We start from the raw sequence: 25,264 nt of genomic DNA, 5'->3' as shown, positions 1-25,264 counted from the left end.
AAGTGTATGTCCCACAATTTCATAAAGCTTTCCTACAAAGGACCGTGGCCCTATCCTGGATTTCTTTCATAATGGAAAATAAACCTACACGAGCAGATGTTGGACGACCAAAAAGATGTGGTCTTGCGTATCTTCCATATCATCCAAAATAGAAGAAGTTAATTATAAACTCTTATCTCAATGGCATGACACTCCGGCCAAACTTGATGCAACGTCTCCCAGAGTTTCACCGCATTTTTGGAGGGGCTGCGAAATGATAGCAACACACATCTAGTGGAACTGCCTAATCATTCAGACGTTTTGGGGTGAAATATTCACGGCTCCAAAGTGAAAGATAGCCCTTGGACCATTCTGTTCCATTGTACAGACTCAGTAGGCCCATACAAATGATCGATCATCACTCACCGCTATCTTAGCTGGCCAAAGATGGGTTGCTTTCTCTTTGTTCAGCCAGCGGGCTGAAAAAAAAAAAGACCACATTCCTCCATTCACACAAACAAGGTGGACGGAGGAATCCCCCCGCCTGGACATATTCTCACAGCTGCACTCTTCGCAGTCAAAATGCACTGATCAGTGGGTGAAGCTGATCGACAAAAGTTTCTAATATACCCATTCGACCAGAAGTCAATCTAACAATCTGAGGAACCAGTGATCACCTGCCTACTTATTGCTGCCTATTTTAGGCTGTATTTACTGATGTTAGTTTCAATATTGATCTACCACTAATAGAAGATTTGTTACTCCATTTTCTATCTGCAGACATAGTACTTTGTCTATTTGTTACATTGTTTTATCTACATTTTTTGAAGACTCAAGATACATCTATTTGTTTATTAATTTACATTTTATCTATTTTTATTTTGCACTTTGGTCACTTTATAACACACACCTGCATCTATCCCCTTGCTATTCTCATACACTTGAAAATTCAGCACCGACTCACTTTATTACTCAATTTTAATTTTATTTTTTTGCACTGAAGTCTTGGTATAGCTTTTTATGTATCTTATTTATTGAGTCTAAAACCCAGCACATTGTACATGTGCTACTTAGTGTAAGTTCAGGCAATTTATCAACTTACATTATGTTGCTGTACTATTCTGACATGAGGATGTACTGCTTTTTATGGAAAATCTTTCAACAAACATTGCTTTAACAAAAAAAAAAAAAAATGTATAAAAAAAACTTGTGAACTTAGTATTAGCCAGTAAGCGGTAACATACAGCATATGGGTAATGTATGGCAGGGGTGTCCAAACTTTTGACCTGCCTGGGCCACATTGTGAGAAGAGGAATTGTCTTGAACCACACATGACGTTGGCGGCCGCGGCTGCATAAGGAGGAAGTGAAGCTATTTATCACTAAAAATAAGGTAAATGAACTGAAAAAAAAAAAAAAATCCAATTCGTTTTTAGCATGTGATAAGGTTATGTATGATGGAAAGTTTAAATTAGGGTGGACCTATGCTATAACTATCACTTATATAGATAATGTACCTATCTGAGTAAAAAACTTCATTTCTTTGTAATATGTTTTATTATAAAAGTAAAAGAGGGCAACATAAAACTAGGGTGATATATAACACTGTTTTTGATAAACTAACACCTTAATATCTGGTTGGATGGATAAAGTAGCAATTCTCAATGAATTCTTAAGGTGCTTATCATATATTTTAGTTCTAATTTTGCCCTTTGTGCGCTTGAATCCTTGAAGAGGGGAGTCCCGGGCAGTCGAAACACTCCTGCAACATTTCTGGATCTAGTTGGGGCTCAGGTAAGTTTTAGGCAGGCTGGGGGGGGGGGGTGATAGAATGCATTAAGTTAAAAAACCTTCTGCCTTTACAATCCCTTTAATGTCTCCCCATTGTCCCCTAGTTTCGCTCTACAATCACCCAGCCTTTGTTCCAGCTTACTCTGATCCAGCTTAGTTTCGGTTGTGGCATGTATTGGACTTGATGCACTTATTGGACTTAACAATTGATTCTGGGTTAAAAACTTTCACTGCTTTACAGGTACAAGTTCATCTCCCTGCAGGGGAATTTTTTCATTATCTCCACATCTCTCATTTTTTCGAGACTCACACGTACATAGTCTTCCCTCACTAGTTTGACTTTATTTGAAGGCATCTGCAATTCTGACCGACACGCTTCGGATCTTATATCCAAATTTACTCTCATCTCCCCTCCCTCTCCCTCTACCCTACCCTCTTTTGCTTCCAACTGGGCCTCAGATCTTGGAGTGTAACTAGAAAAGGAGGATCGGAATGACATTTGGGCAACGACCGAATCTTCTCAAAATATAAACAAAGAGCAAGGTTTGTGGGACTTTAAATGAGGACAGTTATTAGTAAATATTAAAGGTAATATGCAATCTCAAAAAGAATAGTTTATTACATAATACATAACGTACATAGTAAATGAATAGAATATTCCACATATAAAAATTGAACAGTGAATAAACCAAGGAATAACGTGAGAAAGTGTCATCAAATAAATTACCTAGAACTTGGTGCAATAGAGAGAAGAGAAAATTTGTGCAAGTGAATGCAGATAAACCGTTACCCACAGAGGACAATAAGCGTCCTAACTCGTCCCAGCTCCTCAACTCAAACCCCTTCCGACAATGGCAAAGATAACCGCCAACGCCATGTGGGGACGCCGTTATATGGTCGGGAGGTATGACCTCATATCCGGCGCATAGCGTCGGGGACGGGACACGCCCACCCAGCCAGGCGTCAGATTGGAAAAAGCAGGTTGCCCCAGCAACCCAATGCCACAAGGGGAAGGGGGTGGAGCAGCCGAACATGGCGCCGATGCGTGCTATGACGCGCCCCACCCACACCCCGGATAATGACAGAGGCGGAGTGGGGGAGGGAGCGGCAGAATGCCGCATCGCAACCCCGGGAGTTAACAGGCTGGAGAAGAGGATCTCCCTGAAGTGAGACAATGTATCGCAATTGTCCAAGATTGAACAAAGAGATGGTTAAAAAAAAGAAGCCATAATATTTAATCCCAAATGATTTTAAACAGAACAGACAAACAATTAATAATGTCATGTTCTAATATAACTAAATAACTATAATTTACTAATAACTGTCCTCATTTAAAGTCCCACAAACCTTGCTCTTTGTTTCTATGTATACCAGGGATGGAGGTTCAGTTATTTAGTTATACCTCAGATCATGTTCCCCCTTCCCCTTTCCCTTCTCTAGTATTGATTAATTGGGTGGAAGACACCCGCTTTGCTCATGATCTGAAAGGTTTATTTTAGGCATATATTATACCTTGCTCCTATATTAGAACATTACATTATTAATTGTTTGTCTGTTCTGTTTAAAATCATTTGGGATTAATTTTTATGGCTTCTTTTTTTTAACCATCTCTTTGTTCAATCTTGGACAATTGCGATACATTGTCTCACTTCAGGGAGATCCTCTTCTCCAGCCTGTTAACTCCCGGGGTTGCGATGCGGCATTCTGCCGCTCCCTCCCCCACTCCGCCTCTGTCATTATCCGGGGTGTGGGTGGGGCGCGTCATAGCACGCATCGGCGCCATGTTCGGCTGCTCCACCCCCTTCCCCTTGTGGCATTGGGTTGCTGGGGCAACCTGCTTTTTCCAATCTGACGCCTGGCTGGGTGGGCGTGTCCCGTCCCCGACGCTATGCGCCGGATATGAGGTCATACCTCCCGACCATATAACGGCGTCCCCACATGGCGTTGGCGGTTATCTTTGCCATTGTCGGAAGGGGTTTGAGTTGAGGAGCTGGGACGAGTTAGGACGCTTATTGTCCTCTGTGGGTAACGGTTTATCTGCATTCACTTGCACAAATTTTCTCTTCTCTCTATTGCACCAAGTTCTAGGTAATTTATTTGATGACACTTTCTCACGTTATTCCTTGGTTTATTCACTGTTTACTAACCTATGGCTGGTACAATATATCTCACTCTCGTTCTCTCTTTTTCTTCTCACGATTTATAGGGTGCTTAATCCCCTTTTATACAGCACCCTCTATTCATTAGTCACATTAAGGGTATCTTCGCTCTCACATTTCTACTTCTTACTATCCCAGTGACACCTGGCTATTTTGGTCTCACCTTTTTTCCATCTTCACACACTGTGGTTTCTTTGGTATTCTAGCAGATCTTTCTGATGCCCCTGTTTGGGTATACTTGATCATTTTCATTATGATATATATTCCTCATTTATCTCTTATTTGAGCATATCTAATCTTTATATTATTACCACGAAATATGATGAATACATGGGCAATTATGAGAATATATATACATCAACAATTATCGTTATTTTCCTAGATCGATCTGGTCATGAATCTTTCTCCATCACCACCGAATTCTGGGATATACCGTCCTCTCTCCCTTTGGGATAATTCCATGCATTCCCTGCATCTCCTCCTCCCCACGCACCGACCTTGGCCATCTTATCCGCCTCAGCCCCGGGTTAGACATCGCTGGGTCCAGCTGACCTCCCTGTTGGTTGGAACTTTTTTATTTTTGTTTCTGGCTACCTCAGTAAGTGGCTTTTATCTTTATTTACTTTGGAGCAATGGATATATATTATGCCCATATATATATATATGCTATATCTCACTGTTAATTTATATTAACAGACCCAGATTTTCAAACTAGCTCCTGATGAGTGGACATTGAACCACGAAACGCGTAGAGCCTCTAAATAATACGAAGAAAACCCTAACATTTGAAGACTGAGTTACATGGTGTCTAATTATTTATTTATACAGTGTTTTGATGAATTATGTGGCTATTGATGGACCACTATATATGTATTGTATTTTATGAATCCCAAAACCTCATGTTCAATTTTTATATGTGGAATATTCTATTCATTTACTATGTACGTTATGTATTATGTAATAAACTATTCTTTTTGAGATTGCATATTACCTTTAATATTTACTAATAACTGTCCTCATTTAAAGTCCCACAAACCTTGCTCTTTGTTTCTTCTCAAAATATATTGGCAGTAGAAACTAACTACGGAGTTTCTCTGAAAATAAAACCTACCCTGATAATAAGACCTAGCATGAGGGCTGCAATATAAGCCCTACCCCGAAAAATAAACCCTAGTTTAAGGTGGTTGTAAAATCCTATAATCCACTCTATTATATTATTATATATTGTACAATGTGTGTGTTTCAGTAATATTATTGTGCAAAATATCTTCGTTACGGGGCTCACCTTAACTCCTGCTGCTCTCCTCCTCTTCTCCCAGCTGTCAGTAGGGGAGCTTGGCCCCTCCCTCTGCAGTGCTCGGAGTGGGGAAGAGAGCTCCGGCTGGTCACGTAAGCGCCCAGTGGCGCTGTAACTGAGGTATTTGGCACAATAATATCACAGAAACACACACATTGTATAATATACTGTATAATACTGTAATAGAGTGGATTATAGGATTTTACAACCACAACACCGCTTACACTGGGGATCTCTGACCGGCAGGGGAGATGGGGAGAGAAGACAGGGAGCACAGGAACTGGCAAATACACATTACATGATAAGACCTACCCCGAAAATAAGCCCTACTGTGTATCTTGTTGCCAAAATTAACAACTTGCTAACCGCCCGCCGCAGTTTTACTGCGGCATGCTGGCTCGGCTGTGTGAACCGACGTAGTACTATGTCGGTCACCCACGTGGTGATAGGGGCGAGCATGTGCCGCCAGCGGTGCGCTCCCGCCCCCACTAGGCAGGGGGGATGCGGATGCACGTGGCCAGCACCCGCAATTGCCACTGGCCACCCGCGATAGCTCCCCGCTGAGAGAGAAGGACGGTTAGCTATTGTAAACACAGCTGGCCGTTCTTCTCTCTGAAATGATCACAGAGCGCCTGTGATCCTTCTATATAGGAACACAGGTCTCTATGGTCATTTCACAAGCCCCCACAGTTAGTAAGCACTCTCCTAGGCTTACATTTAACCCCTTGATCACCCACTAGGTTAATCCTTTCCCTGCCAATGTCATTATTACAGTATCAGTGCATATTTTTAGCACTGATTACTGTAGTAATGTCACTTGTTCCCCCCAAAAAGTGTCAAAAAGGTCAGTTAGGGGTTCGATCTGTCCGCCGCAATGTCATTCATGCATCGCCATTACTAGTAAAATAAATAAATAAATAAAGATGACATAAACCTTTACCCTAGTTCATAGACGTGATAACGTTTGCGCAAACCATTCAAAATACGCTTATTGCGATTTTTTTTTTTTTACTAAAAATATGTAGCAAAATACAAATTGGCCTAAAATGATAAAAAAATTGATTTTTACATTTTTTTGGGGAATGTTATATAGCAGAAAGTGAAAATTGTTTTTTTTTTTTCAGAATTGTCTCTCTTTTTTTGTTTATAGCGCCAAAAATAAATATCGCAGAGGTGATCAAATAACACCAAAAGAAAGCTCTATTTGTGGGTAAAAAAGGACATCAATTTTATTTGGGTACAGCGTCGCACAACCGTGCAATTTTCCATTAAAGTAACGCAGTGCCGAATTGCAAAAAAATACCCTGGTCATTAGGGGGGCACATCCTTCCGGTCCAGAACTGGTTAATATAAGACACGGGGAAACACGGTACAAGGTTCTCCTTTGCTGGTATTTGGTCCTGAATGTATCTCAACATTTTTGCCTGGCTACCCCCATGTGTGTTTTTGTAGTTGTTGGGCTGAGATTTTCAGGAAGGCCTCAACTTTGGTTAATCGGTCTTTAGACCCTGACCTAGCGTTTGCTTTATCGAATCACTGTGCTTTTGATTTCACCAGAGCCCAGTTGATACTCTTATTAGAAGTTATGACCGCTTCCAAACAAACTATAGTGAGGGCCTGGAAGACCCTGACACTTTGTACACTGGAGACCAAAAATAGAGCCAGGCTATGACACATAGTAAAATAGAGGCCACGATACAGGATAAGATCCCTAACCACCATAAAGTTTGGCAGCCTTGAGTATACCATTTCCTTTACATTGGATATTGACTCGTCCCTCCTTGAGCCCTGACGCTCAGGTTTGCATCGAGGCTGTAGACTGCATCTGTGGCCCGGTTTGAGTAGATGACCTCTCCTTTCTCCTTTTCTTCTTCTCTTCTTGCTTTCTTCCTTATTTTTTTTTTCTGTTTTTTGTTTCCTTAATATGATACTTGGGGTTTTCCCCGGTGTGCATCATGTGACCTTCATTCATGGCTAACCTGTTGGCATTATATTTTCTGATTCATAGACTTATATTATGTGTGTTTTTGGAGGCTTCGAGCCTCTGTTTTTACCATCTATAACCAAACGTTGGACCATCTCTTTTCATCGTCTTGTCAATTTATATGACCAGTTGTTATGACTTTTGTACATGTACTATGTGTATTACCCATATTCTCATGTGTTTCTAGTGCTATTGTTGTTATGTAACCTTTGTAATTATTTCAATAAAAATATTGAACAAGAAAGAATTCCTTTTTATTGTTCACTATGCTAATAAATTTCTGTGTTCCATCATCCAAGAAATGTTGATTTTTGTGAGCTCCATGATCACTACTGGGGTATTCAAGGATCTAGCTATTGCAATCTTAGCGGTTAGTAATATAAAAACTGAGAGTCTGAGGGTTGGATATCTGATATTTGTTTGTTTAATAATGTACTTCGGGAATTTTTGGTAACATTGACGTTTTGACTGTGTAAATAAGGAAGAAATACTTGTCCAGTATTTTTTAACATTTCCACAGAAGTGGTGTGTGGTTCCTGCTTGTCTGCATAATCAAAAGCATGTTAGTGAGGTGTCAGGAATGGATACATTCGTGAATCTGAGATTCAGATTGCAACAAAATCTGATTATTGAGGCTAAAGTCCAGGAAAAAAGCTACATATATGAATTGAATACATATACTTACCTGCTACTTTATTAGGTATATCTGTTTAATTGTATATAAGTAGTCTAGGAGAGGCTACCTATAGCGCTTGCTTCTAATAATATATAATTTTAGTGCAAAGGTAGTCCCATAAATAGGTTTCCCACGGGACACACAACAAACAATGTGAAAATATTCTAATTAGATAATAAATGCAAGGGATATAAAAACTTAATAATAATGATTTAGCAGCTGCTATAGTTAGAGATAGGTTGGAAGGTATGTAGTCTAAACAATAGGCTACCTATAGCGCTTGCTTTAAATACATACAATAATGTGCACAAATAAATACCATAGATAAAAAGTCCAATAAATAAATTTTCTGTGAAATTAATTGCCAAGTGAAAGTTCCAAAAAAGTGCAGATGGTTCTCATATAAACATTGATTCTTTAGTGCAAATTTTCTTAAATTAAGGTGCAGGTGCTGGGTGCTGTATTACATCCAAGTGATACTGGTAGAATTCAATCACTCACCAAATGTTGTGGGTCCCGTGTGCCTTATAGCACCAGGACCTATTCAGGCTTGTATAGCCCCCTGGGCTATAGAGCGATTTTTCTTTCTTGCTTCTGGGTGGGTAAGGTGATGGGGTCCCCCTCCGTCTCCTCTCCCCTCACCACGCCAAAGTATATGGAAGAAATAAGGCTCCAAATAGTGTGTTATCTCTTAAACTTTTTATTCCCAACTGGGCAAAAAATGGTATGCACACAAACAAAACGATTTTTTATTTTTTTTTAAACTTCACGCAAAAAACAATCAAAGTGGCAGAAGAAAGCCAAAAAACTAACACTCCACGGCAAAGGCTCATGCAGGGATCGTGCAAGGAGATATATGGGTGCTAGTTCCAAATTATGGCCTCGTGGGCCGCCTGTGACCGGGTGAGAACGGTGCAAACCGTTTGGTATGGACGCTAGCGGGAGAACTTCCGGCTTGCGTTCCACCCCTCACTTCCGTCACCACGCTGTGCGTTCCAATCTTACGCGTTTCGTCACTTCCTGTGACGTCTTCGGAGAATATCTGTTTAATTGCTTGGGTAAACACTAAATTGCTAATCAGCCAATCACATGGAAGCAATTCAATGCATTTAGGCATCTATAAGTGGTAAAGATGACTTGCTGAAGTTCAAACTGAGCATCAGAATGGGGAAGAAAGGGAATTTAAGAGACTTTGAACGTGGCATGGTTGTTGGTGCCAGACGGGTTGGTCTAAGTATTTCAACATCTGCTGATCTACTGGGATTTTCACACACAAACATCTCTCAGGTTTACAAAGAATGGTCTAAAAAAGAATGAAAACTTCCAGTGAGCAGATTTCAGCTGCGACATTCAGATGATAGGGTCAGAATTTGGTGTAAACAACATGAAAGCAGGGATCCACCCAACCTCGTATCAATTATTATTATTATACAGGATTTATATAGCGCCAACAGTTTGCGCAGCGCTTTACAATTTGAGGAAAGACAATACAGTTATAATGCAGTTCAGAACAGGAGGAAATAGAGGGCCCTGCTCGTTAGAGCTTACAATCTAGAAGGGAGGGTAAAGTGAAACAAAGGCAATAACCGTGGGGGATGGGTTGATGGAGAAAATGGAGGTACATTTATTAGGGGCTGGTAGGATAGGCTTCTCTGAAAAGGAGGGTTTTCAGAGATCGCCTAAAAGCCAAAAGAGTGGGATCTAATCGCACAGATAGGGGTAAGGAGTGGAGAGGTTCTGGTAAAGTCCTGGAGGCAAGTATGGGAGGAGGTGACGAGGGAGCTAGAGAGCAGGAGGCTTTGGGAGGAATGAAGAGAGCGATTAGGTTGGTATTTTGAGATGAGGCTGGTGATGTAGCTAGGGGCTAAGCTGTGGATTGCTTTGTAAGATGTTGTAAGTATTTTGAATTTAATTCGTTGGGTGAGCGGAAGCCAGTGGAGGGCTTGACAGAGAGGAGCGGCGGACACTGAGCGATTGGTAAGGTGGATGAGTCTGGCGGCAGCATTCATGATGGATTGAAGGGGGATAGCCTGTTTAGAGGTATGCCAATGAGAAGGTATCAATGGTTCAGGCTGCTGGTGGTGGTGGTGTAATGGTGTGGGGAATATTTTCTTGACACACTTTAGGCCCCTTAGTACCAATTGAGCATCATTTAAATGCCACGGCCTACCTGAGTATTGTTGCTGACCATGTCCATCCCTTTATGTCTACAGTGCCCCCATCTTCTGATGGCTCCTTCCAGCAGGATAATGCACCATGTCACAAAGCTCCTATCATCTCACCACTGGTTTCTTCACCATGACAATGAGGTCACTGTACTCCAATGGCCTCCACACTCACCACATCTCATCCAATAGAGCTTCTTTGGGATGTGGTGGAATGGGAGATTCTCATCATGGATGTGCAACCGACAAATCTGCAGCAACTGCATGAATCTAGGCCACAAAAAATTAAGGTAGGAATTATTCAAAGAAATCTAAACATTTAAAGAAATTTAAAACTACTTTTGAATTTACATAAACATGTTACAATTTATATGAGAATTTGATTTTAGTGAATAGATCTTCTAGTTAGGGTTAGGGATAGGGGTGCACATACATACTGTGTGTATGTGTGTATATATGTGTATATATATATATATATATATATATATATATATATCAGGGCTTACATTTTCAAGACCTGAGCTATAAGCCAAACCTTAAGAGTTACTCGCCACAAGTTACCCCACCCAACCCCCACTCTGCTTCCACCCCTAAATGCCATAATACCTTCCAGCATTGATGTTAATGGACGCCATAATAATCCCCAACACAGGTATCAGTGGACACATTAATAACTCCTAGTATCAATGTCGATGGATGCATTAATAACCCCCAGCATGGATGTCAGAGAGAGCATTCTAACCACCAGCATTGATGTCAGTGGACGCAATAATAACCCCCATGTGGTGAGTGTGGAGGCCATTGGAGGACAGTGACCTCATTGTCATGGTGAAGAAACCAGTGGTGAGATGATTGGAGCTTTGTGACATGGTGCATTATCCTGCTGGACGGAGCCATCAGAATTGATGTCAGTGGACTGTAATGTTCCGGTACCTTTGGTACCCTAAATTACTCTTTTCACAAGTGTATGCGCCCCACCATTCTCTTTTGGAAAGGTGCGCATACACCTTTAAGACTGAAGCTGTCATCACTCAGCGCCGGACTAGATGGCTATTTAAAGCGCCGGTTCTCACTCACATGTGTTCGTTCAAACACCCTTACCTGGATGCTAACTTGGCTTGAAGCTTTCATGCTTGCAAGCATACTTCGCTGACGGAACCTCGCTGCGCTGATCCCTGCATCCCGCTTCCGGATCATCCGCTCCTCCTGAACCAACCTTCGGCTGTATTGCTATTAGTGCTAAGTACCCCGCAGGGGAACCCTCTATAAACTTATACTAAGCTTATACTATCTAGCTCTGCATAGTAAAGACTATTTATCACATCTGCATATCTAGATTGCTAGCTCTTAAGACTACTGCTACTTATTCCTGCACTGGGTTGATTACTCTTGTATGTCCACCTGCTACTCTGTCATCTGCTACCATACATGATTGCTAAACCTACCTGCATCCATCTGCTACTGTCTTACCTTCAAGTGTCTGTCACCTACCACCTCCACTCAACCTGTCTCTTAAATCTTCATCACTGTGTTACTACATACATAAAGTCACTCTAGGAACCAGCTTGTTGAGTGTGTGTATTTACTAGCTGAATTAAGACCTTCCACACATGATGAGTCATTGAGGTTGGGAATGGTATCTCAGCATCTCTCTTACATGACTACTGAAGTGGAATATTTCTGCAGCTGAAAATCCACACCATACATGAAACGCAGGAGCGTTACAGATTGAACGAACCCACAAATGGATTCAGCAGAAATAACCACTCAGGTGACACAATTAAAACAGCAAGTAACTGCGTTAATACACGCACTTGCTGAATTAAAAGAAGACAATCAGGCTCTGTCGCAGCAGGTAATTAGACTGACACAACTTACCTCTGCTCAGTCCCCTGAACCCAAGATAAATCCCCCTTTGGTATTTACAGGCGATCGCAAAAAATTTCGCGAATTTAAAAATGCATGTGAGTTACTTTTTTTGCTAAAACCTCGTACCTACCTTACTGATCACATTAAGGTTTGTACTATTATTTCTTACCTAACAGGCGATCCTCGAGCCTGGGCAGACTCTCTTTTTGAAAAAAAACGACCAGCTTCTCAACTCCTATGCCTTGTTCCTAGCAGAACTCACTAGCCTATATGATGACCCCAATAGGCAGAGTACTGCCGATCTTCAATTAAGATCCTTGAAACAAGGAAGGAGGCCTGTAGAAGACTTTGTCGCGGAATTCAAGAGATGGACCCTTGATTCAGAATGGAATGATGCATCTCTGAAAACCCAATTTAGGCTTGGCCTATCAGAAGCCGTTAAGGACGAGCTCGCCCGAGCGGATCTACCAAAAACCCTGGATGCATTAATACAACTCAGTATTACCATAGATAGAAGACTACGAGAAAGAAAGGCTGAGAAAATGGGAATGCCATTATCCGTTTCCTCTCGGATTCCGGCCGTTTACCCCGTTCCTATGGAGGTAGGAACCATACGCCCACCGCTATCAACTATGGAAAAAGCCAAAAGACGATATGAAAATCTCTGCTTGTACTGTGCATCCCCGGATCACAAGATAAATGTCTGTCCCCTAGTCAACAAAAAGAAGGGTGAGTGTTCACATGTCCTCCTAGGGGGATTGACAACTTCATTCACTAACCCTTACATTTTTGTTTGTTTGACATTACAGTGGGACCAGAACAGGATTACTACTAAGGCCATGATTGACACAGGATCTTGTGGAAATTATATTGATATATGTTTTGCTGCTTCAAATAAAATTCCTATTATTTCTAAACTTAAACCTGTCTCAGTAAGTCTTATTACCGGTGTTCCGTTATCCTCTGGTCCAATCACCGATCAGACACAAGCACTTCTAGTCACTATTAACGAGTCTCATAGGGAGACTACTACCTTCGATTTAATATCTTCACCCCACTTTCCCATTGTGTTGGGACTTCCCTGGTTACACACACACCAACCAACCATAGATTGGAAGGAACGGTCCTTGGCCTTCCTCTCTTGCTATTGCGAGGATACGTGTAACCTCCCGTCTTCCGGGAAGATTCTGTCTATGGTGACAGATGAGATTGCACCACTATGTTATCAGGATCTTTCTGAGGTTTTTCTTGAGAAAAATGCTCAAGCATTACCTCCTCATCGAGACTATGATTGTAGCATTGATCTACTCCCAAATAGCAAATTGCCGTTCGGCCATGTTTATCCTCTTTCACAGGATGAACTTTCCCATCTCAAAACCTATTTGGATGAGAATTTGGAAAAAGGTTTTATTAGACCTTCCACTTCTTCCACAGCAGCAGGACTCTTTTTTGTTCGCAATAAGGACTCAAGTCTCAGACCTATCATCGACTACAGGAAATTGAATGCTATCACAATAAAAGATCGCTATCCTCTACCGCTTATCCCTGAGCTCATTGAGCAGGTGCGTGGAGCTACCCATTTTTCAAAATTGGACCTGAAAGGAGCATACAATCTCATTTGAATCCGTGATGGAGACGAGTGGAAGACTGCATTCAGAACCAGATACGGATTGTTCGAATATCTTGTGATGCCATTCGGGCTATGCAACGCCCCTGCAGTTTTCCAACGATTTATAAACGATATTTTTAAAGACTTACTAGATGTCTGTGTTGTGGTATATCTGGACGATATACTTATATATTCACGATCCCTGTCTGAACACATAAGACATGTAAGACTTGTACTATCGAGATTGCTTGCACATAACCTTTATGTGAAACTGAAGAAATGCTTGTTTCATAAAGACGAGGTACTCTTTCTAGGCTACATCATATCCAAAACAGGAATCGAGATGGACATGAGTAAAATATCCTGCATTCAGGATTGGCCTACACCAACCACACGCAAGGCGCTACAGCGATTCCTGGGATTTTCAAATTTCTACAGGAAGTTCATTAAAAACTTTTCTGCTATTGTGAGACCCCTCACACAGCTCACTAGCATAAAAAAACCATTCAAATGGTCAGAAGAAGCCAATAAAGCTTTTCACTTGTTAAAGACAAGGTTTACTTCCGCTCCCATATTACGCCATCCAGACCCATCCCTCCAATACATTCTGGAGGTAGATGCGTCAAACATGGCAGTAGGAGCAATACTCTCCCAACGACCAACCCACACTTCACCACTTCATCCAGTCGCCTTTTTTTCTAAATCCCTAAGCAGTCCCGAGATAAATTACCCCGTGGGTGAAAAGGAACTGCTTGCTATAAAATTGGCTCTGGAGAATTGGCGACATTTACTCGAAGGCACCCAATTACCAATAATTATATACACGGACCATAAAAACCTCCAATATCTTCAGACTAGCAAAACTCTCTCGCACCGACAGGTACGATGGTCACTATTCTTTCTAAGGTTTAACTTCCTAGTGACTTACACACCTGCAGATAAAAACAAAAAGGCGGATGCACTATCACGACTAACTGAAGAAAACTACTTCGAAATCCCTTCCGTTCCTATAATACCTCACAAACGCATTATTGGAGTTGTCCGTTCCTTGAAGGAAGAGGTTTTGCATGGTATAAGTTTGGATTCACCCCCACCACAACTAAATACTGATGCAGAAGGCTTCCTCTACTACAACGACAAACTTTACATACCACCTACCCTACGCACCAAGATCTTGGAATTATCTCATGATGTGCCTATGGCAGGACATATGGGTATGACAAAGACTCTTAATTTGATTTCCCGGCAATTCTGGTGGCCTGACATGAAACCATCTATACAAAAATTCGTCTCTTCATGCAATGTCTGTGCCAGGTCCAAAATTGACACTACGAGACCATCCGGTCTACTATGCAGTCTACCAATACCCCAAACTCCATGGGAAGTTTTGTCCTTGGACTTCATCGTAGAATTGCCTCTTTCCAAAGGATTTAATACCATCTTGGTGTCAGTGGACCATCTGACAAAGATGGCACATTTCATTGCTATTCGCAGACTACCTTCGTCCAAACAAACGGCAGAACTCCTGATGAAACATGTCTTTAGATTACATGGTATCCCAAAAACTCTTCTGTCTGACCGTGGATCCCAATTTATTTCTAAGTTCTGGCAAGAACTATGTCACATACTATGGATCGAGCGGAAGCTCACTTCTCCTTACCATCCGCAGACCAACGGACAGACTGAAAGAGTCAACCAATGCATCGAGCAGTATTTACGTTGTTACACTTCTTACCAACAGGATGATTGGGTGGATCTTCTCCCTCTGGCAGAATTTGCCTACAACAACGCAACCCACAGTACAACCAAGCAGAGTCCGTTCTACTTGAACTATGGGTTTCATCCCTCTATTCTTCCACCACGCATCCTTCCTTCAAACAACCCAGTAGCCTCAGACTATCTTACCCAAATAAAGGATTCTCTGGGTTTATTAAATACTACCATTGCACATGCTCACAGTCAACAAAAGAAGTACTATGATCTTCGCAGAAGACCTTCTCCACAGTACACTATCGGGGACCTCGTTTGGCTCTCAACAAAAAATTTAAGACTGAAGATCCCTAGCAAAAAGCTTGGACCTCTGTTCTTGGGACCTTTCCCAATCAAAAAACTTATTGGAAAAGCTGCAGTACAGCTTACATTGCCAATAGACCTAAAAATCCATCCCATTTTCCATGTGTCGCTACTGAAGCCCCATGTTCCGGACCACGGAATAAGGCCTAATATTCCACCTCCGCCTCCTGTACAAGTTAAAGGTGGAGAAGAATACGAGATAAAAGAGATTCTGGATTCTCGTATCTACAGAAGAAGACTTCAGTACTTGGTTAGATGGAAGAACTATGGGCCCCAAGACGACACCTGGCTAAACACCTCTGAAATACATGCCCCTAGATTAATCCGCAATTTTCATGCGAGATACCCAGACAAACCAGCTCCAGAGGCCTTCAGGAGCCGGCCTTAAGGGGGGGGGTATTGTAATGTTCCGGTACCTTTGGTACCCTAAATTACTCTTTTCACAAGTGTATGCGCCCCACCATTCTCTTTTGGAAAGGTGCGCATACACCTTTAAGACTGAAGCTGTCATCACTCAGCGCCGGACTAGATGGCTATTGAAAGCGCCGGTTCTCACTCAAAATGTGTTCGTTCAAACACCCTTACCTGGATGCTAACTTGGCTTGAAGCTTTCATGCTTGCAAGCATACCTCGCTGACGGAACCTCGCTGCGCTGATCTCTGCATCCCGCTTCCGGATCATCCGCTCCTCCTGAACCAACCTTCGGCTGTATTGCTATTAGTGCTAAGTACCCCGCAGGGGAACCCTCTATAAACTTATACTAAGCTTACACTATCTAGCTCTGCATAGTAAAGACTATTTATCACATCTGCATATCTAGATTGCTAGCTCTTAAGACTACTGCTACTTATTCCTGCACTGGGTTGATCACTCTTGTATGTCCACCTGCTACTCTGTCATCTGCTACCATACATGATTGCTAAACCTACCTGCATCCATCTGCTACTGTCTTACCTTCAAGTGTCTGTCACCTACCACCTCCACTCAACCTGTCTCTTAAATCTTCATCACTGTGTTACTACATACATAAAGTCACTCTAGGAACCAGCTTGTTGAGTGTGTGTATTTACTAGCTGAATTAAGACCTTCCACACATGATGAGTCATTGAGGTTGGGAATGGTATCTCAGCATCTCTCTTACATGACTACTGAAGTGGAAGATTTCTGCAGCTGAAAATCCACACCATACATGAAACGCAGGAGCGTTACATGGACGCAATAATAACCCCAGGCATTGATGTCAGTGGATGGAATAATAACCCCCAGCATTGATGTCAGTGGACGCAATAGTAACCTCCAGCATTGATGTCAGTGGACGCAATAGGAACCCCCAGCATTGATGTCAGTGGACGCAATAGGAACCCCCAGCATTGATGTCAGTGGACGCAATAGGAACCCCCAGCATTGGTGTCAGTATTATTGCCCCCTCCAAAAAGTTAACCCCTTTCTCAATTCCAGCTTGCTCCAGTCCCATTCCTCCAGTGCTATGGTGCTGGACAGGGAGCAGGAGCAATGAAATCAAGTACAGTCAGCTGAGCTTACCTCAGCACACACTCACTCCTGGTAAGCTCACATCTCCCTCTTCCAGGAGTGCAGGCATGTGGGTGGCCAAACGGGTTGATAGTTTAGGCAGGTGGGCGAGCAGGTGGGTGGTTCACGCAGGTGGGCGGGCAAGCAGGCAGGTGGGTGGGCGAGCAGGCGGGCTGGATCTCAGAACCTAGCCACATCCCCATCCCACCCACACAGCAAGCAGTCTACACCAGGAAGTAGGCAGAGTAGATCCAGCCCCAAAACTCAAGGGAGCAAAATCCTCCTTCCAGCAGCTATCGCAGCCTGCACTGTGCGCTGTACAAAATGACAGGAGTGATGGCAGTATCACTTCTGTCATTCAGGCAGCTGGAGAGTTGAATGCTGATCTGTTTTCAGCGCCCCCTCTCCGCTTATTTCCACTCACTAAATGCGAGCAGGCGAGTTGAAATTTTGAGGGCTATATATATATATATATATATATATATGTGTGTATATATATATATATATATATATATATATATGTGTGTATATATATATATATATGTATGTGTATATATTTTTATATATATATATATATCACTTTTAAAATAGGATTGATATAATTCACGACGAGATCTCTACTCTACAGATATCTCCCTCACCTTACACTCCTTGTCCTCCTGCACAATCAATACTTCCCTTGTTTAGCCCAGCTACTATAGAGGAAGTCATTAAACTTTTTTCTAACGCCCACCTAACTTCCTACCCCTGGACCCTGTTCCTTCTCAAACACTACGTTCACCCTCTGGCTCTATTCTACACTCTTTAACTAATATCTTCAATCTCTCCCTCTTCACTGGCATCTTCCCCTTCCCTCTAAAACATGCACTAGTCACTCTTATACCAAAGAAGGCCTCACTAGACCCCACCAATTTCCTTACTACCTTTTTGCCTCCAAACTCCTTGAACGTCTAGTCTACAACCGACTGAGCAATCACCTTATTGAGAATAACCTTCTTGATCCCCTTCAGTCTGGATTTTGTCGGCAGCACTCCACAGAAACTTCTCTCCTAAAACTCACAAACGACTTATTAACAGCTAAAACCAATGGTCACTATTTCGTACTCTCACTCTTTAGCGGTACTCTCACTCTTTAGCGGTACTCTTACTCTTTAGCGGTACTCTTACTATTTAGCGGTTTAGACATTAATGGCTGTGTGTTGAGTTATTTTGAGGGGACAGCAAATTTACACTGTTATACAAGCTGTACACTCACTACTTTACATTGTAGCAAAGTCTCATTTCTTCAGTGTTGTCACATGAAAAGATAGAATAAAATATTTACAAAAATGTGAGGGGTGTACTCACTTTTGTGAGATACTGTACATATATATATATATATATATATATATATATATATATGTATATATATATATATATATATATATATTGACAGGTCGGGGTATCTTAGCTCAATGGTACTGCCAACAAAGTGAGTTTACTCCACGCCAGATATAGTTTTCAGGGCTTTCCTGCCCACTTTTAGTTAAAAGAAAGTCAAAATTTATACAGGTATGTCTTCCCACGCAGGGGTTATCATCATCACTATGAATCAAACATTCAGTCTCCTGGCACAGGGCCATCCTGCCACAATATACACAGAATAACATTAAAATCACTGATAGGTAAAGTGAATAGCATTGATTATCTCATTACAATGGCACCTGAAAGCTGGTGGGATATATTAGCAACAAGTAAAGTTAGTGTCCCTGAAGTTGATGCGTTGAAAGCAGAAAAAATGGCAGTAGCAGTTTGTTGTGTATGGGGCTGCTTAGCTGCAGACCGGTCAGAATGCCCATGCTGACCCGTGGCCACAGCCAAAAGCACCTACAAAAGGGGATGTGATAATCAGGAATGGACTACAGGGCAATGGAAGAAGGTGATCTGGTCTGATAAATAAGATTTTCTTTTACATCATGTGAATGGCCGGGTGCGTGTGCGTCACTTACCTGGGCACCAGGATGCAGTATGGGCAGAAGAAAATCTGGCAGAGGCAGTGCGATGCTTTGAGAAATCTTGGATCCTGCCATTCATGTGGATGTTACTTGACACGTATCACCTTCCTAAACATTGTTGCTAACCAAGTACACCCCATATTAGAAACAGTATTCTGTGATGGTAGTGGCAGGATAATGTGCCCTGCAATGCTGCAAAAATGGTTCAAGAATGGTTTGAATAACACAACAAGTTCAAACTGTTCACTTGGCTTACAAATATTCCAGATCTCAATCCAATCAAGCCTCACTGGGATGTGCTGGAAAAACAAGTCCGATCCATCCAACATGCATCTTTCAGAACTTAGCATCTGCTACTGATAGCTTGGTGCCAGATACCACACCATACCAGAGTTAAAAAACATAGTCTTACTGCCCAGGGTGGCTTGGAGGTGGCCTCTTTGAGTATCTGACACACGCTTATGACCAACGGACAACCAATAAGTGGAACCTAGTGAGACATGCTTGTGTGTTGGGGGAGTCCCCCACTAATGTACCATCATATATAAATAGCTACATGAAGTAACCCCTTTCAGTGTCCCTCCCTCACAACCTCCTACAGACTTCCCCTGGTTTTTCAAGATTGGGAGGAGTTTTCATGCATGTGGGATCACTTTATTTATTTTACTGATCACCTACCGTATATTTTCGGAAGAAGTTGAGCTCTTTTCAATGAAACTCGTAGAGCTATGGCTCTTGGAATCTCCCACCATGGTTGTTGTACATTGTAATAATATTCTGTAAATATGTGACATCCTAAGATATCATGCCACACATAGTGATATGTAAGACGTGAGCCTAGAGCTGTAAGGTGTTTTTTAACTTTGTATTGGATCAGAAAAGCTGTATAAATGTTTTTTAGTTAAAATAAATGGGTGGATTTTAAGAAATATGTCCATTAACCTCTTGCCGACTGCCGCACGACTATATACGGCGGCGGTCAGCCGCTCCTGGGCAAAGTGACGTATATATACGTCACTCGCCCGCGAGCCAATAGGGGGAGAGCGCGCGCCGCTGGAGGCGCGCTCCCGCCCCCGCTCGTTCTCGGACACTCCAGCGCGAGTGACCGGCGGCTCGGATGTCTGATTGTCCGCTGCAAAGGGAGAAAGGCAGGCGGCTGATGTAAACACAGCTGCCTGTCATTCTCCCCTGTGTAACTGCAGAGATCATACGATCCTGCTATTTAGGATCATATGTCTCTGTGGTTACATGAAAAGCCACGCCCCTTTACAGTAAGAAGCACGCCCCTAGGGACACATTTAACCCCTGCCTCTCCAATAAAGTTAACCCCTTCCCTGCCAGTGTCATTTTTACAGTAACAGTGCATATGTATAACACGGATTACTGTAGTAATGTCACTGGTACCCCCAAAAGTGTCAAAAATGTCAGTCAAGGGTCCGATCTGTCGGCCGCAATGTCGCAGTCCCACAAAAAAAAAAAATTGCAGATCTGGGTGGGTGGTGCGCTTCAGAAGTGGAAATGTAATTTATAAGGGTGTGGCTTAAAACATGGCTTAAAATGGTGAATATATAAAATAAAGACGTGTTCCTGTGATAAAATTGTGTTGTCGTTAAATTATGCCGTGGTGATCAAACAAATTAAAATGTAAATAAACCATTACAATATATCTTCTATACAAAAAAAGTGCTGAGTACTTAAATATCATAAAAAATCAGTAAATAAATAATCCGTTAATAAAGTATAAATATATAGATGGAACTTCAAAACCAATTAAAGGTGCTTTGTGCTTTCTGAAATAAATAAATAAAGTGCACTGTTCAAGGTGTCCATTCATAAAAATCCAAAAATCAGGTACAATTCCCTACAATAGCTTCAAAGAATAGTAAACGTGCTCTCATGCAAGAAATAAGGGTGTTGTGACTTGCTGCCTCCACCAGGTGTCACATCTAGGTGTTCTATATTCTCACCTCAATAAGGTGTATATTGCGCCTGTATGTAAAGCTTAGCCTCCGGGTAACATGTAGGCTTTTGCTAATTCCAATCTCCTGTTTCGACCTCCGGGTGTTTTCCTGTCCTGTCCTTTCAGCTTTTGGGGTGTTAAGCTTTCTGACGTCCTTAACTCCTTATCGTAACCTCGGGCTCAGTTAAAATAGAGGGCAATCATGGTGCAGTATATCAAATCAGGTTTATTGTTAAAAACATAGTTGCACTTACAATTTGTAGATCATTCATTCGCAAATAATATATGAATGCAGCGTGGGGAGCGATATCGCTCCGATCTCCAACGTCACTTCCGGTAGTCTGGCGGCTCCTCCTACGCGTTACGTCACATCACGTGACTTCCTCAGGGAGTGGCCTGTATTGGAAGTGACGTTTATTTATATAAGCTGGACCGGAAGTATCATCGCGGCCATTTTGAAAAAACTTGTAAGCGGAGTTCCGGCGGATATACTAGCTCCGCCATGTTTTTTTAAACAGGTGTATTATTAATGGTATTCCTTCAATGTTTACACCGGAAATGAGGTTGTGGATCGTGCTTCCAATCTCAATGAATACATGTACTGCATATATCAAATTGTTCACAGTCTACTCATCAAATATTCATATTCACGAAACATACAGAAGAGATAATACAAAGAAGAATAATATGTATTTCTAAAAGTGTAAATATTTAAAAGTATATATGTATGTATGCCGATGATTCACTATCTTCATAATAATTTTAGTCTGCCTAGGGGGATGGGAAAATGATTTGATTCTTAATAGTAGAAGTAGGTTACTCTGAGATATTAAAAGGTGTTTAAAATTATATATATTAAAAATTAAAATATTCTCTCTTTTAAAACTTAAAAATCACTAATAAAACAGTTTAAGTCGAAATCTACATTGAGGCCATTTGGTGTAAAAGAATCCATTTTAAAAATCCATTGTGACTCAAGTTTACTCAGGGTGCGAACTTTATGACTCCCTCTCCAATGTCTAATGTAGGGCGTGATCCCCCAGAAGATCAATTTCGAGGGGTCTTTGCGATGATATTTGGCAAAGTGTCTTGATACTGTGTGTTTGTCGCTTCCTTTGATAATATTTTGTACGTGTTCTTTAATGCGAATCCTTAATAGACGTTTTGTTCTGCCTATGTATTGTAGTCCACAGCTACATTGTAAAGCATAGACTGCTCCCTCTGTATTACAGCAGATAAAATCTTTAATTTTGAATTTTGTTCCATTACTGGTAGATGAAAATTCCGTTATTTTCTGCTTTGGTTGTTTTGTTTTTGTACATGCAAAGCATCTTTTGCAGGGATAAAATCCCTTTCCAGTAAAGAAGGAGAAAGGTTTTTTCGGGGGTTCTATGATGGTTTTTACAATTTTGTTTTTTATTGTTGGTGCCCTTTTGTATATAAAGTGTGGTTTTTCTGGAATGTGGTTCTTCAAGTGCCTATCTATTTTTAGTACATGCCAGTGTTTTTTAAAAATTTTCTCCACTGCTTTATATTGTAGATTGTAATTCAGAATTATTGGAATTTTGTCTATATAGGAATTATCATTTTTCCTTGTCTTCAATAGTTCTTTTCTCTGTGTGTTCTTTACTTCCATTATTTTGTTTTCCATGAATTTCTGTTCATAGCCTTTGTCCACAAATCTTTGGGCTAGCGATTTGGCTTGTTCATCAAAGTCTTTATCCTTTGTGCAGTTGCGTTTAAGTCTTAATAATTGTCCCTTCGGGATATTCCACAGCCAATTTTTATGGTGGCAGCTGGTGGTGGGGAGGTAACTATTGCGATCTGTGCCTTTGAAATACGTTTTTGTGGATATTTTTCCATTTTCTTGAGAGATATGGAGATCTAAGTAGGTAATTTCTTCCTCACTGATATTCCATGTTAACTTTATATTTTTGTCATTGTTGTTCAATCTTTCTAAAAATTCTTCTAGTGTATTTCTTGTTCCCTTCCAGAATATTAATCCATCATCTATAAATCTGTTATACAAAATGAGTTCCGGTGGTCTGTTTTGATAGATGGTCTCTTCTTCCCATTGGGCCATAAATATATTGGCTATGCTCGGTGCGAACTTCGCGCCCATTGCAACTCCGATACTTTGATGGTAGTATGTGTTGTTATACCAAAAGTAGTTTTTCTTTAGGCAAAAGTCTAAGCATTTTATTAGGAATTTCCGTTGTTTGCAGATCAGTCCTGTGTATTTCCTTAAGGCCCATTTTGCAGCTTCGCATGCTTCATAATGCTTAATAATTGTATATAGGGAGGCTACATCTATGGTCGCCATTTGTATCTTTTCTTCTTGTTGGGTTTCTTCCAATATCTGCAAAATGTGCTTTGTGTCCTTGGTAAAAGCTTTTGTTTGCGGAATTATTGGCTGTAAGAATGTGTCAATGTATTGTCCTAGTCGCATAGTAAGTGAGTCTATACAGTTGACGATTGGCCTCGGCGGTGGGTTTTCTCCATCTTTATGTATTTTGGGTAATGTATATATTAATGGTGTTCTGCAGGCTTCTGGTATTAGGAATTTGGCTTCTTTTTTGTTTAGTATATCTTTTTTAAGTCCTAAATGAATCAGTTGTTCCAGTTCTTTTTTATGCTTGTAAATCGGGTTGCTCAATAATTTTGTATAAGTTTGTCCATCGTTGAGCATATTTAACATAGTTTCTTGATATTTTTCTTTATCTTGGATCACTATTCCCCCTCCTTTGTCTGCTGGTCTCACTACTACATCTTGTCTCTTCGCTAGTTTTTTTATTCCTGTTTTGATTGCTTTGGACTCATCATATTTCTTTACTTTTAATCTTTTCAAATCATCTAAAACCAATTCTTTAAAAACATTAATACATTTATTGTCATTCACTTGAGGGTTAAAAATGGATTTATTTTTCAGATTACTGTGTTGGATATTAGTAGGCACAGTTACTCTATTCGTGGTTTTAACCGGATTACTTAAAATATATTTTTTTATATTTAATTTTCTGACGTATTTTTGTATGCCAACATATGCTTCAAATTTATCCAAACATTTTTTTGGGGCATATTTTAGTCCTTTATCTAAAACCAATATTTCTTCTTGTGTCAGAGTTTTTTTACTTAAATTAAAAATTCCTTCCCCTATCTTTCTCTTTTCCTTTTGTTTCCCCTCTCCTCCTCGGCATCCTCTCTTCTTTCGACGCTTCTCCTTTGTTGTTTTTCTTCTTTCTTTTTTGGAGAGTTGTTCCTTTTGCCTTTCTCTAAAAAAGGTTTCTTATGATCGTTTTCTTTTTTCCCTTTTTCCGATTGGTGTTGTCTTTCATCTCTTCTTTCTCCGTCTCTCAAATCTCTCAAAGGTGCGTAATAGTTCTGTGTGGGTATTGGACTTCTTTCTCTTCTGTATGTTTCTCGTGGTGGGTCTCTTCTGTCTCAGTATGAGAAACATACAGAAGAGAAAGAAGTCCAATACCCACACAGAACTATTACGCACCTTTGAGAGATTTGAGAGACGGAGAAAGAAGAGATGAAAGACAACACCAATCGGAAAAAGGGAAAAAAGAAAACGATCATAAGAAACCTTTTTTAGAGAAAGGCAAAAGGAACAACTCTCCAAAAAAGAAAGAAGAAAAACAACAAAGGAGAAGCGTCGAAAGAAGAGAGGATGCCGAGGAGGAGAGGGGAAACAAAAGGAAAAGAGAAAGATAGGGGAAGGAATTTTTAATTTAAGTAAAAAAACTCTGACACAAGAAGAAATATTGGTTTTAGATAAAGGACTAAAATATGCCCCAAAAAAATGTTTGGATAAATTTGAAGCATATGTTGGCATACAAAAATACGTCAGAAAATTAAATATAAAAAAATATATTTTAAGTAATCCGGTTAAAACCACGAATAGAGTAACTGTGCCTACTAATATCCAACACAGTAATCTGAAAAATAAATCCATTTTTAACCCTCAAGTGAATGACAATAAATGTATTAATGTTTTTAAAGAATTGGTTTTAGATGATTTGAAAAGATTAAAAGTAAAGAAATATGATGAGTCCAAAGCAATCAAAACAGGAATAAAAAAACTAGCGAAGAGACAAGATGTAGTAGTGAGACCAGCAGACAAAGGAGGGGGAATAGTGATCCAAGATAAAGAAAAATATCAAGAAACTATGTTAA

Source organism: Pelophylax lessonae, assembly GCF_965119305.1.
Source record: "Pelophylax lessonae genome assembly, chromosome: 4".
NCBI lineage: Eukaryota > Metazoa > Chordata > Amphibia > Anura > Ranidae > Pelophylax > Pelophylax lessonae.
Note: the sequence above shows the minus strand (reverse complement) of the source record.